The sequence below is a fragment of the Coregonus clupeaformis genome, chromosome 25 (assembly GCF_020615455.1).
Source record: "Coregonus clupeaformis isolate EN_2021a chromosome 25, ASM2061545v1, whole genome shotgun sequence".
In the NCBI taxonomy this organism is placed as follows: Eukaryota; Metazoa; Chordata; class Actinopteri; order Salmoniformes; family Salmonidae; genus Coregonus; species Coregonus clupeaformis.
Window position 1 is genome coordinate 3,843,857 of NC_059216.1, and position 12,827 is coordinate 3,856,683.

At 42.9% G+C, this 12,827-nt stretch overlaps 1 protein-coding gene across 1 annotated transcript in view; it reads right to left on the reverse strand.

The window, feature by feature from the left end:
* Positions 1–12,827, reverse strand: part of kif26ba (kinesin family member 26Ba) — a 183,242-nt gene that overhangs the window by 59,030 nt on the left and 111,385 nt on the right. The window lies entirely within an intron of this gene.

Sequence of the window (12,827 nt, forward strand, 5' to 3'; positions counted from 1 at the left end):
GAGGAATGTAGGATGAAAGAAGGAGAGGAGGGAAAAGGGAGGAGGATGTAAAGTCAGATCTATGCTGTCATTTCCACCACCACTGAGACCAAACATGAGTAACTGTCAGAAGAGAGATTCCGCTGTAAACTGCCGCCAATTGTTGCTCTGGGATTAAGTCGAGACGCGTTCCCAAATGCTTCCAAACACACGGTGTCTTTTAGAAAGGACGCTCCCGAACGTTCCGAAAAGCCCGAATTACAGCTGGGAACTACAGCCGGATAGAAGGGAGAGACGTGAGCAGAGATGAAAGCAAACAGAGTAAATAGCAGATAACTAATAAATAGAAGAGATTTGAGCCTTGAGGACATGAAAGCATGAGTCTGTAATGCATCGAGTTGCGTAACAGGATTGAGCAGCCGAGGAGAACACAAACACAACACATTTACCATGAACAGGATGCAGGATGCTCCATGCTAACAAAACCACGTCATGTGAATAACCAATGGGGTGAAAGTAAAAACCATGTGTGTGTGTGCTTTTGTGTCTGTGTTTGCGTGTGTCTGTGTGCGTGCATATGTGTGTGTGTGTGTGTGTGTGTGTTTGTGTGTCTGTGAGTGTGTGTATGATGGATCACCCCACTCCTCTGTAGAGGAGTAGTAAAGGTAAGATGGCTTCCTTGTGAAGCCTGCAGTAAATTGGTCCCAGCGGCACTAAGATGACACTCCCCAGATCTCCTCTCTGCTCTCATAAAAGCAGCTCACCATTAAAACACGCTCACATTACAGGAGATTCTCTTTAACAGTGCTTCTAGGGGAGACTCTAGAGTTTATTTCTGTCCCATCTGTCTAATGGAAATGAATGTTTTAATGTAATATATACAGTAAATATTAAAGCTTATATTCAATACATACATTATAGGCTATACATTATAAATGCCCTCTATGTGTCTGATGTGAGAATCAAATCTATAACTATGGTGTTGGGCCGGCACCATGCTCCAATTGGGATGTGAAAGTATAGCCAGTATTTAAGCAGTCTGCTGATGATGATTATAAACACATTACAACACAATAACAGAGGCGTTCCTCTGGTTGCATTACTATGCCATCAAAATGACCAGGGAACAACAGGAAGGAATGTCTTCCAGAGAGATAAGGGAAGGGTGTGTGTGTGTGTGTGTGTGTGTGTGTGTGTGTGTGTGTGTGTGTGTGTGTGTGTGTGTGTGTGTATGTGTAAATGTACCTGCTGCCTGTCTACTATGACGAGAGTAGAGGTCTAACCCTGGTGAGAACATTTTCAGGTCAAAGACTTAATATTAAATTCAAAGACCCTTTGCGATATAACACATACCCACACACACTCCAGAGCATCCGACGCCCTATCCTGACCCCAATAAAAAGGCCCATCACATCAGTAAGTGCCTCGGGGGAAGGATTTCAGCGGTGCGCTCTTCCTGAGGCCTAACTCATATAGGGTTTTGACTAGATGGGATACAGCATATGTCAGAAATTACCAGCATTGACTTTTCGTAGCAGGTTAGCAGAATTTACGCAGCAGGTTTGGAGAATTAGGTTAAGGTTAGGAAAGAGGTTAGGGTTAGCTAAAATGCTGTCTTCTTGTCTCTGTGGGAAAGCACACAACTCCTGATTACACAGCACATGTCAGGACATATACAGTGCCTTCAGAAATAATTCACACTCCTTGACTTTTTCCACATTTTGTTGTGTTACAGCCTGAATTTTAAATTGATTAAATTGAGATTTTGTGTCACTGTCCTACACACAATACCCCATAATGTCAAAGTGGAATTATGTTTTTTGAAATTCTTACAAATTATTTAAAAATAAAAAGCTGAAATGTCTTGAGTCAATAAGTATTCAACCCCTCTGTTATGGCAAGCCTAAATAAGATCAGTAAAAATGTGCTTAACAAGTCACATAATAAGTTGCATGGACTTACCTTGTGTGCAATAATAGTGTTTAACTTTATGTTTTAATGACTTCCTCATCTCTGTACCCCACACATAAAAGTATCTGTAAGGTCCCTCAGTCGAGCAGTACATTTCAAACACAGATTCAACCACAAAGACCAGGGAGGCTTTCCAATGCCTCACAAAGAAGGGCACCTATTGGTAGATGGGTAAAAAAAAAGAAGACATTGAATATCCCTTTGAGCATGGTGAAGATTAATTACACTTTAGAATAAAATAAAAAAATAAAAAAGATGTTGTATCAATACACCCAGTCACTAGAAAGATACAGGCGTCCTTCCTAACTCAGTTGCCGGAGAGGAAGGAAACTGCTCAGGGATTTCACCATGAGGCTAATGGCCGGCAGGGATGTAGCTCAATTGGTGGGGCATGGCGTTTGCAACGCCAGGGTTGTGGGTTCGATTCCCACGGGGGGCCAGTATAAAAAATTAAGAAATAATGTATGCACTCACTAACTGTAAGTCGCTCTGGATAAGAGCGTCTACTAAATGACAAAAATGTAAATGTAATATTTTTATGTTATCGGTATGCTTGTCATCGGCAACGACTAGGGAGTTTTTTGGGGATAAAAAGAAACGGAATAGAGCTAAGCACGGGCAAAATCCTAGAGGAAAACCTGGTTCAGTCTGCTTTCCAACAGACACTGGGAGACAAATTCACCTTTCAGCAGGACAGTACACATTTAACATTACATTTTAGTCATTTAGCAGACGCTCTTATCCAGAGCGACTTACAGTTAGTGAGTCATTCTTTTTTTTCTTTCTTTTATTTTATTTTTTATATATATATATATTTTTTTTTACTGGCCCCCCGTGGGAATTGAACCCACAACCCTGGCGTTGCAAACTCCATGCTCAACCAACTGAGCTACATCCCTGCCGGCCATTCCCTCCCCTATCCTGGACGACGCTGGGCCAATTGTGTGCCGCCCCATGGGTCTCCCGGTCACGGCCGGCTACAACAGAGCCTGGATTCGAACCAGGATCTCTAGTGGCACAGCTAGCACTGCAATACAGTGCCTTAGACCACTGCGCCACACACTGGACTTTCACTTATATCGGCTTGAAGATCTATGGCAAGACATGAAAATGGCTGTCTAGCAATGATCAACAACCAACTTGACAGAGTTTGAAGAGTTTTAAAAAGAATAATGTGCAAATATTGTATAATCCAGGTGTGCAAAACTCTTAGACACTTACCCAGAAAGACTCACAGATGCAATCACTGCCAAAGCTGATTGTGTTGACTTAGGGGTGTGAATACTTATGTAAATTATATATTTCTGTATTTCATTTTTAATACATTTGCAAAAATGTCTAAAAACATGTTTTCACTTTGTCATTATGGGGTATTGTGTATAGATGAGTGAGATTTTTGTAAAAAAAAAATGTTTTACCCATTTCGAATTCAGGCTGTAACACAATATTATATAGAAAAAATCAAGGGGTGTGAACTCTTCCCACGGTTGTGTCAAGTTGGCTGGATGTCCTTTGGGTGGTGAACTGTTCTTGAGACACTGTTTCGCTTGAGAAACCAGCAGCGTTTCAGTTCTTGACACAAACCATACCCTGTTCAAAGGCACTTAAATATTTTGTCTTGCCCATTCACCCTCTGAATGGCACACATACACAATCCATGTCTCAATTGTCAGTCTATGTCATGGAAAGAGCAGGTGTTCTTAATGTTTTGTATACTCAATGTATGTCATCTAGGGCTAGGCTAAGATACTGGGGGATAGTGTGTGTACACTATATATTTGTGTGTGTCTGTGCGTGTATATGTGTGTGCGTGCCTGAGTGCGCATTTGTGTGTGTGTGAGAAAGACAGAAGGGGGGGGGGGGAGAGAGAGAGAGAGAGAGAGAGAGAGAGAGAGAGAGAGAGAGAGAGAGAGAGAGAGGGACAGAGAGAGAGAGAGAGAGAGAGAGGGACAGAGGGAGAGAGAGAGAGAGAGAGAGAGAGAGAGAGAGAGAGAGAGAGAGAGAGAGAGAGAGAGCGAGAGAGAGGGAGGGAGAGAGAGAGAGAGGGAGAGAGGGAGAGAGAGAGAGAGAGAGAGAGAGAGAGAGAGAGAGAGAGAGAGAGAGAGAGAGAGAGAGAGAGAGAGAGAGAGAGAGAGAGAGAGAGAGAGAGAGAGAGAGAGAGAGAACTCTTGGAAAGAACAAACAAAAAAACAGAGCAAACCAGAATGCTATTTGGCCCTAAACAGAGAGTACACAGTGGCAGAATACCTGACCACTGTGACTGACCCAAACTTAAGGAAAGCTTTGACTATGTACAGACTCAATGAGCATAGCCTTGCTATTGAGAAAGGCCGCTGTAGGCAGACCTGGCTCTCAAGAGAAGACCGGCTATGTTCACACTGCCCACAAAATGAGGTGGAAACTGAGCTGCACTTCCTAACCTCCTGCCAAATGTATGACCATATTAGAGACACATATTTCCCTCTGATAACAGATTTTGATAAACTCCCTTATCTACTGGGTGAAAAACCACCGTGTACCATCACAGCTGCAAGATTTGTGACCTGTTGCCACAAGAAAAGGGCAACTAGTGAAGAACAAACACCATTGTAAATACCACCCATATTTATATGTATTTATTTTCCCATTTGTACTTTAACTATTTGCACATTGTTACAACACTGTATATATACATAATATGACATTTGAAATGTCTTTATTCTTTTGGAACTTCTGAGTGTAATGTTTACTGTTAATATTTATTGTTCATTTCACTTTTGTTTACTATCTACTTCACTTGCTTTGGCAATGTTAACATACGTTTCCCATGTCAATAAAGCCCTTAAATTGAATTGAAATTGAAAATTGAGAGAGAGAGAGAGAGAGACAGAGAGAGAGAGAGGGAGAGAATGAGAGAGAAAAATATAATTACTGACACATTGGAAAGAATTAACAAAAAAACAGAGCAAACCAGAATGCTATTTGGCCCTCAACAGAGAGTACACAGCGGCAGAATACCTGACCACTGTGACTGACCCAAACTTAAGGAAATCTTTGACTATGTACAGACTCAGTGAGCATAGCCTTGCTATTGAGAAAGACCGCCGTAGGCAGACCTGGCTCTCAAGAGAAGACAGGCTATGTGCACACTGCCCACAAAATGAGGTGGAAACTGACCTGCACTTCCTAACTTCCTGCCAAATGTATGACCATATTAGAGAAACATACTTCCCTCAGATTACACAGACCCACAAAGAATTCGAAAACAAATCCAATTTGGATAAACTCCCATATCTATTGGGTGAAATATCACAGTGTGCCATCACAGCAGCAAGATTTGTGACCTGTTGCCACAAGAAAAGGGCAACCAGTGAAGAACAAACACCATTGTAAATACAACCTATATTCATGTTTATTTATTCTCCTTTTTGTACTTTTAACTAATTGCACATCATTACAGCACTGTATATAGACATAATATGACATTTTAAATGTCTTTATTCTTTTGGAACTTTTGTGAGTGTAATGTTTGCTGTACATTTTTAATTGTTTATTTCACTTTTATTTATTATCTATTTCACTTGCTTTGGCAATGTAAACATGTGTTTCCCATGCCAATAAAGCCCTTAAATTGAAATTGAATTGAGAGAAAGCGAGAGAGAGAGAGAGAAAGAGAGGAAGAGAGAGAAAGGGAGGGAGCGAAAAAGGAGAGCGAGAGAGAATCGGTTTACAGTGTATCTGTTTATCAGCAACAAACAGAAGGGAAGCTAAGAGCCAATGAGTTGACTTTGGAGGACAAAAGTAACTTTGTTTCGACAGGTTTTGTGTTACATATATATTTTACACACATTTTACATACATGGTACTTATTTTACACAGTTACATAACAAATACATGTTTTATTTTTATTTGTATATATACAGTAATATGAATGGGAACGCAACCTTGCGTTTGGGCAATTAAAGTGATACTCCAGAGCTTTTGTATAATTTCAGCCAGTAGTTTTGAAAGTAGTGCCCACGAGCCAAAATGGGTTCCTGGAAATTCCAATTCGTACTATATGTTAAGAATTTGTAAGATCTTAAGATCCCGGACTGCATCTTAAATAGACACTGCAGTAAATTACAACTAATATAAACGTGTCAGTCCTGTCCAGGCCCGGACTCACAGACTGGTGTGCCATAACCAATCAGAGATCAGTAGGCCTACAGATGTAGGATCTTAATTTGAGCCAGTTCGCTACAGCAGGAAAATAATCCGGCAGCAACAGGAAATGTGAATTATTATGTGAATTATAATTAATGGATATTTTTGTATAGGTTTATACATTCTTCGTTAGGGCAAATCAAGTCTTAAATTTCAGAGTGAACTGTACTGGTGTCGACGAAGATGGAGGCCTCGCGACTAGCTCTTAGGAAACTTTGCAGTATTTTTTTTTATGTATTATTTTTTACATTATTAGCTCAGAAAGTGTTTTGCATCATTACATACAGCCGGGAAAAACTATTGGATATCAGAGCGGCGGTAACTCACCAGCATTACGACCAGGAATACGACTTTCCCGAAGCAGATCCTTTGTTTGCTCTCCCCAGGGCAACTGAACTGATTCCATCGGCTGACCCAAAACATTGCCGGCGGAGGAGAGGCACTCGGAGCGGCCTGCTGGTCCGACTTAGGAGGCGCGCACACCACCCACCGCTTCCAAGTATTCTACTCGCTAATGTTCAATCTTTGGTTAACAATGTCGACGAACTACGGGCAAGGATTTCTTTCCAGAGAGACATCAAGGCCTGTAACATACTCAGTTTCACGGAAACATGGCTCTCTTGGGATATTCTGTCGGAATCGGTCCAGCCAGATGGGTTCTCAGTTCATCGCACAGACAGGAATAAATATCTCTCCGGGAAGCAGAAGGGCGGAGGTGTGTGTTTCATGATTAACGACTCGTGGTGTAATTGTAGTAACATAGTGGAACTCGAGTCCTTCTGTTCACCCGACCTAGAATAAAATCAAATGCCGACTGTATTATCTTCCAAGATAATTTTCTTCGGTTATAGTCACGGCCGTTTATATCCCCCCTCAAGCCGATACCACGACGGCCCTCAAAGAACTTCACTGGACCTTATGCAAACTGGAAACCACATATCCTGAGGCTGCATTTATTGTAGCCGGGGATTTTAACAAAGCAAATTTGAGGACTAGGCTGCCGAAGTTCTATCAAAATATCGACTGTTGTACTCTCGCTGCTAAAATCCTCGACCATTGCTATTCAAACTTCCGGGATGATTATAAGGCCCTCCCCCGCCCTCCTTTTGGCAAATCTGACCACGACTCCATTTTGCTTCTCCCTTCCTATATGCAGAAACTCAAACAGGAAGTACCCATACTAAGGACTATTCAACGCTGGTCTGACCAATCGGAATCCACGCTTCAAGATTGTTTTGATCACGCGGACTATATGTCATTTAGACATATACACTGAAACAGTGACTGAGTTTATCAGGAAGTATATAGGTGATGTTGTGCCCACTGTGACTATTAAAACCTACTCTAATTAGAAACTGTGGATAGACGGCAGCATTCGCGCAAATCTGAAAGCGCGAATAACCACATTCAACCATGGCAAGGTGACTGGGAATATGGCAGAATACAAACAGTGTAGCTACTCACTCCGCAAGGCAATTAAACTGGCAAAACATCAGTATAGAGACAAAGTGGAGTCGCAATTCAATGGCTCAGACACAATACGTATGTGGCAGGGTCTACAGACAATCACGGACTACAAAAAGAAAACCAGCCGACCAACGACGTCTCGCTTCCAGACAAGCTAAACACCTTCTTCGCCGGCATCCCTAGCCACGTCCTCAGAGCATGCGCAGACCAGCTGGCTGGTGTGTTCATGGACATATTCAATCTCTCCCTTTCCCAGTCTGCTGTTCTCACATGCTTCAAGATGGCCACCATTGTTCCTGTACCCAAGAAAGCAAAGGTAACTGAACTAAATGACTATCACCTGTAGCACTCACCTCTGTCATCATGAAGTGCTTTGAGAGACTAGTCAAGGATCATATCACCTCTACCTTACCTGTCACCCTAGACCCACTTCAATTTGCTTACCTCCCCAATAGATCCACAGACAATGCAATTGCCATCACACTGCACACTGCCCCATCCCATCTGGACAAGAGGAATACCTATGTAAGAATGCTGTTCATTGACTATAGCTCAGCATTCAACACCATAGTACCCTCCAAGCTCATCATTAAGCTCGAGGCCCTGGGTCTGAACCCCGCCCTGTGCAACTGGGTCCTGGACTTCCTGACGGGCCACCCCCAGGTGGTTAAGATAGGAAACAACATCTCCACTTCGCTGATCCTCAACACTGGGGCCCCACAAGGGTGCGTGCTCAGCCCCCTCCTGTACTCCCTGTTCACCCATGACTGCGTGGCCAAGCACGCTTCCAACTCAATCATCAACTTTACAGACGACACAACAGTAGTAGGCTTGATTACCAACAATGACGAGACCGCCTACAGGGAGGAGGTGAGGGCTCTGGGAGTGTGGTGCCAGGAAAATAACCTCTCACTCAACGTTAACAAAACAAAGGAGATGATCGTGGACTTCAGGAAACAGCAGAGGGTGCATCCCCTTTCCACATCGACGGGACCGCAGTGGAGAAGGTGGAAAGCTTCAAGTTCCTTGGCGTACACATCACAGACAAACTGAAATGGTTCACCCACGCAGACAGTTTGGTGAAGAAGGAGCAACAGAGCCTCTTCAACCTCAGGAGGTTGAAGAAATGTGGCTTATCACCTAAAACCCTCACAAACTTTTACAGATGCAAAATTGAGAGCATCCTGTTGGGCTGTATCACCGCCTGGTACGGCAACTGCACCGCCCACAACCGCAGGGCTCTCCAGAGGGTGGTGCGGTCTGCCGAACGCATTACCGGGGGCAAACTACCCGCCCTCCAAGACACATACAGCACCCAATGTCACAGGAAGGCCAAAAATATCATCAAGGACATCAACCACCCGAGCCACTGCCTGTTCACCCCGCTATCATCCAGAAGGAGAGGTCAGTACAGATGCATCAAAGCGGGGACCGAGAGAATGAAAAACAGCTTCTATCTCAAGGCCATCAGACTGTTAAATAGCCATCACTAGCACATTAGAGGCTGCTGCTGCCTATTGAAATTACTGGCCACTTTAAGAAATGGAACACTAGTCACTTTAATAATGTTTACATATCTTGCACTACTCATCTCATATGTATATACTGCATTCTATTCTATAATATTATTCTGTATCTTAGTCCATGCCGCTCTGTCATTGCTTGTCCATATATGTATATATTCTTAAATCCCATTCCTTACTTTTTTGTGTGTATTGGGTATATGTTGTGAAATTGTAGATATTACTGCACTGTCGGAGCTAGAAGCACAAGCATTTCGCTACACCCACTATAACATCTGCTAAACATGTGTATGTGACAAATAAAATGTGATTTGATTTGAACTTCAGAAGCCTTTTTAAAACTCAAATACACTACAAGCTTGCATTTCCTGCTATGATCAAATTAAGATCCTACATCTGTTTATGCAAAATAGACCATTGCCAAACGGGCTGGGTGTGCCATTCCCTTTGAAGTGGACTGTGTGTTTACACTACAGGCAGCATCAACAGCATGACTTTAGATCATTAGAAAGCAGTCACAAAAGCCACAAAATACTCCTAAATTGTTAAATTTAAATATGTAAATACCACGGGAGTCATCTTACTTAGTTATATTGATCAAACAACCCAAAGGTAAGCTATCTCTCCCTCAGTCGCCTACTGTGTGCACATCAACAACAATGAGGGATAAACCCTCTCAAACTTTTTCAACGTGTGGTAGTTGGCAGTCAAAATTGCACTGATACGATGGGGAATAGTAGCCTACTCGACCTGGCTGCTGCAGCCTGCCTGTCAATGCCTGCTTCTGTCCAAGGCATACCCTACGTTTGAGACAACTGAATGGGATTTGCCAGCTTGCTTGTCTGCCCATTTAATCGATGCCCAACACATTTGATTGACAACAAAGAGATATGCGCTAACTGTGGATAACAGTCGTTGAAGTTCAGCATAGCTAGCTAAGTGAGTCACATTTATTTCTAGCTAACCAAATGACACCTGCAATTTGTAGCTAAAAAGGTTTTTTGGGAAAATCTGCCGCTCACCCACTCGTCCAAGCTTGTATTACATGACATCCCATCCCAGCAACAAGCTAGCTAGCTACAAGGCTCCATGTTTTTAGCTTGCTAAATAAATATATAGCTAAATAGATAAGCTAGCCTTTAAGCCACGTTATGACTTGTGATCATTGGCTTTGCTAGTTTGATTGTGTTGAGTCCCGCTGTACTTTTGTCATGCATTGACTGCATCAATCTATTCTGCCAACAATTCCCGACTCTACGTAATAACATTTTGAGTCAAATATAACCTATTTTTAAAACCTCTTATCAAGTTGGTTTTCTAGCATAAACTCAGAATTTGATCTTTTGGAGTGATATTATGATTACCTGTTTGTTTCATATCTGCAAAGTAGTGTCAAATCGGAGGGCCTGTTGTCTGGACCTATGGCAGTCTCTATGGGGGTGCCACAGGGTTCAATTCTTGGGCCGACACTTTTCTCCGTGTATATCAATGATGTCGCTCTTGCTGCTGGTGACTCTCAGATCCACCTCTACGCAGACGACACCATTTTGTATACATCTGGCCCTTCATTGGACACGGTGTTAACAAACCTCCAAACGAGCTTCAATGCCATACAACACTCCTTCAGTAGCCTCCAACTGCTCTTAAACACTAGTAAAACTAAATGCATGCTTTTCAATCGAACGCTGCTGGCACCCGCCCACCCGACTAGAATCACCACTCTCGACGGGTCTGACCTAGAGTATGTGGACAACTACAAATACCTAGGTGTCTGGTTAGACTGTAAACTCTCCTTCCAGACTCACATTAAGAATCTCCAATCCAAAGTTAAATCTAGAATCGGCTTCCTATTTCGCAACAAAGCCTCCTTCACTCATGCTGCCAAACATGCCCTCGTAAAACTGACTATCCTACCGATCCTTGACTTCGGCGATGTCATTTACAAAATAGCCTCCAACACTCTACTCAGCAAATTGGATGTAGTCTATCACAGTGCCATCTGTTTTGTCTCCAAAGCCCCATACACTACCCACCACTGTGACCTCTACGCTCTTGTTGGCTGGTCCTCACTACATGTTCGTCGTCAAACCCACTGGCTCCAGGCCATCTATAAATCACTGCTAGGCAAATCCCTGCCTTATCTTAGCTCATTGGTCACCATAGCAGCACCCACCCGTAGTCTGCGCTCCAGCAGGTATATCTCACTGGTCATTCCCAAAGCCAACACCTCCTTTGGCCGCCATTCCTTCCAGTTCTCTGCTGCCAATGACTGGAACGAATTGCAAAAATCTCTGAAGCTGGAGACTCTTATCTCCCTCACTAACTTTAAGCATCAGTTGTCAGAGCACCTTACCGATCACTGCACCTGTACACAGCCCATCTGAAATTAGCCCACCCAACTACCTCATCCCTATATTGTTATTTATTTTGCTCTTTTGCACCCCAGTATCTCTATTTGCACATAATCTCTTGCACATCTAGCATTCAAGTGTTAATACTAATTGTAATTATTTTGCACTATAGCCTATTTATTGCCTTACCTCCATAACTTGCTACATTTGCACACACTGTATATATATTTTCTGTTGTATTTTTGACTTTATGTTTTTTTTTACCCCATATGTAACTCTGTGTTGTTGTTTTTATCGCACTGCTTTGCTTTATCTTGGCCAGGTCGCAGTTGTAAATGAGAACTTGTTCTCAACTGGCTTACCTGGTTAAATAAAGGTGAAATAAAAAAATAAAAAAATAATAAACGGTGTCAGTTCCACTTTAAGATGCAACCAATACTACAGTCCTGCTATTCTGGAAACAACGGTAGAGAAATGGTAATAGGCTCTTTGTTCAGCTTAAACAGGGTGGGGAAGAGGGGGGTGATACTGTAGAGAAAGAGAGATGGAGAGGTTGAGAGAGAGAGAGGGATTGGGAAAGGGCCCATTAGCAGTCTATTTGAGTGGGAGCACTTGTCTCTCTCTGCAGTGATCAATTCCCCTGACACAACTCCTCAGACACTGATGTCACTTACAGTGGCGACCCATCATTCAGGGCAGGTGGGGCAGTTCCCATGTTGTTTTTTGGTCACTTATAACATATCCTTCTCTATCTCTCTCTGCATCCTCCATTCCCTCTCTACCTCTCTCTGTCTCTAACCCCAATTCCTTCTCTACTTCTCTCTCTATCCTCACTTCTCTCTCTATCCCCCCTTCTCTCTCTCACTCTTCTCCTCCTCCTCTCTCTATTCCCCACATGCCAGGCTAATGGAAGCTGTCCACTCTCAGCTCCACATTGTGATGTCACACTGTGTGACACAAACAACCCTGTCTGTGTGTCTGTCTGCCTGTCTGCAGGTATGTCTGTCTGTCAGTCTACACTACACCAGGCTGGTCTTTCTCCCTGTCTGCCTGCTTGCCTGTCTCTCTGCTCTGTCCATCAGTTTCTCAGGCTACACTACACCAGGCTGGTCCATCTGTCCATGCAAGCATCCTACATCAGACAACGAGCAACACAACAGAGCCGATGACCTATCAGAGTTAAAGTAAGCAGAGGTGACATTCTAACAGCTAATGTATTCTTACTGTAGGAAGGCCTCAGGCAACCCTTCCTTTTCTACATCTATAGATCTTTAGTTTACCTTCAAACCTATATGAAGTAATATATGAAGTTTATAAATGTCAAAGAAGGGTCCCGTGTAGCTCAGTTGGT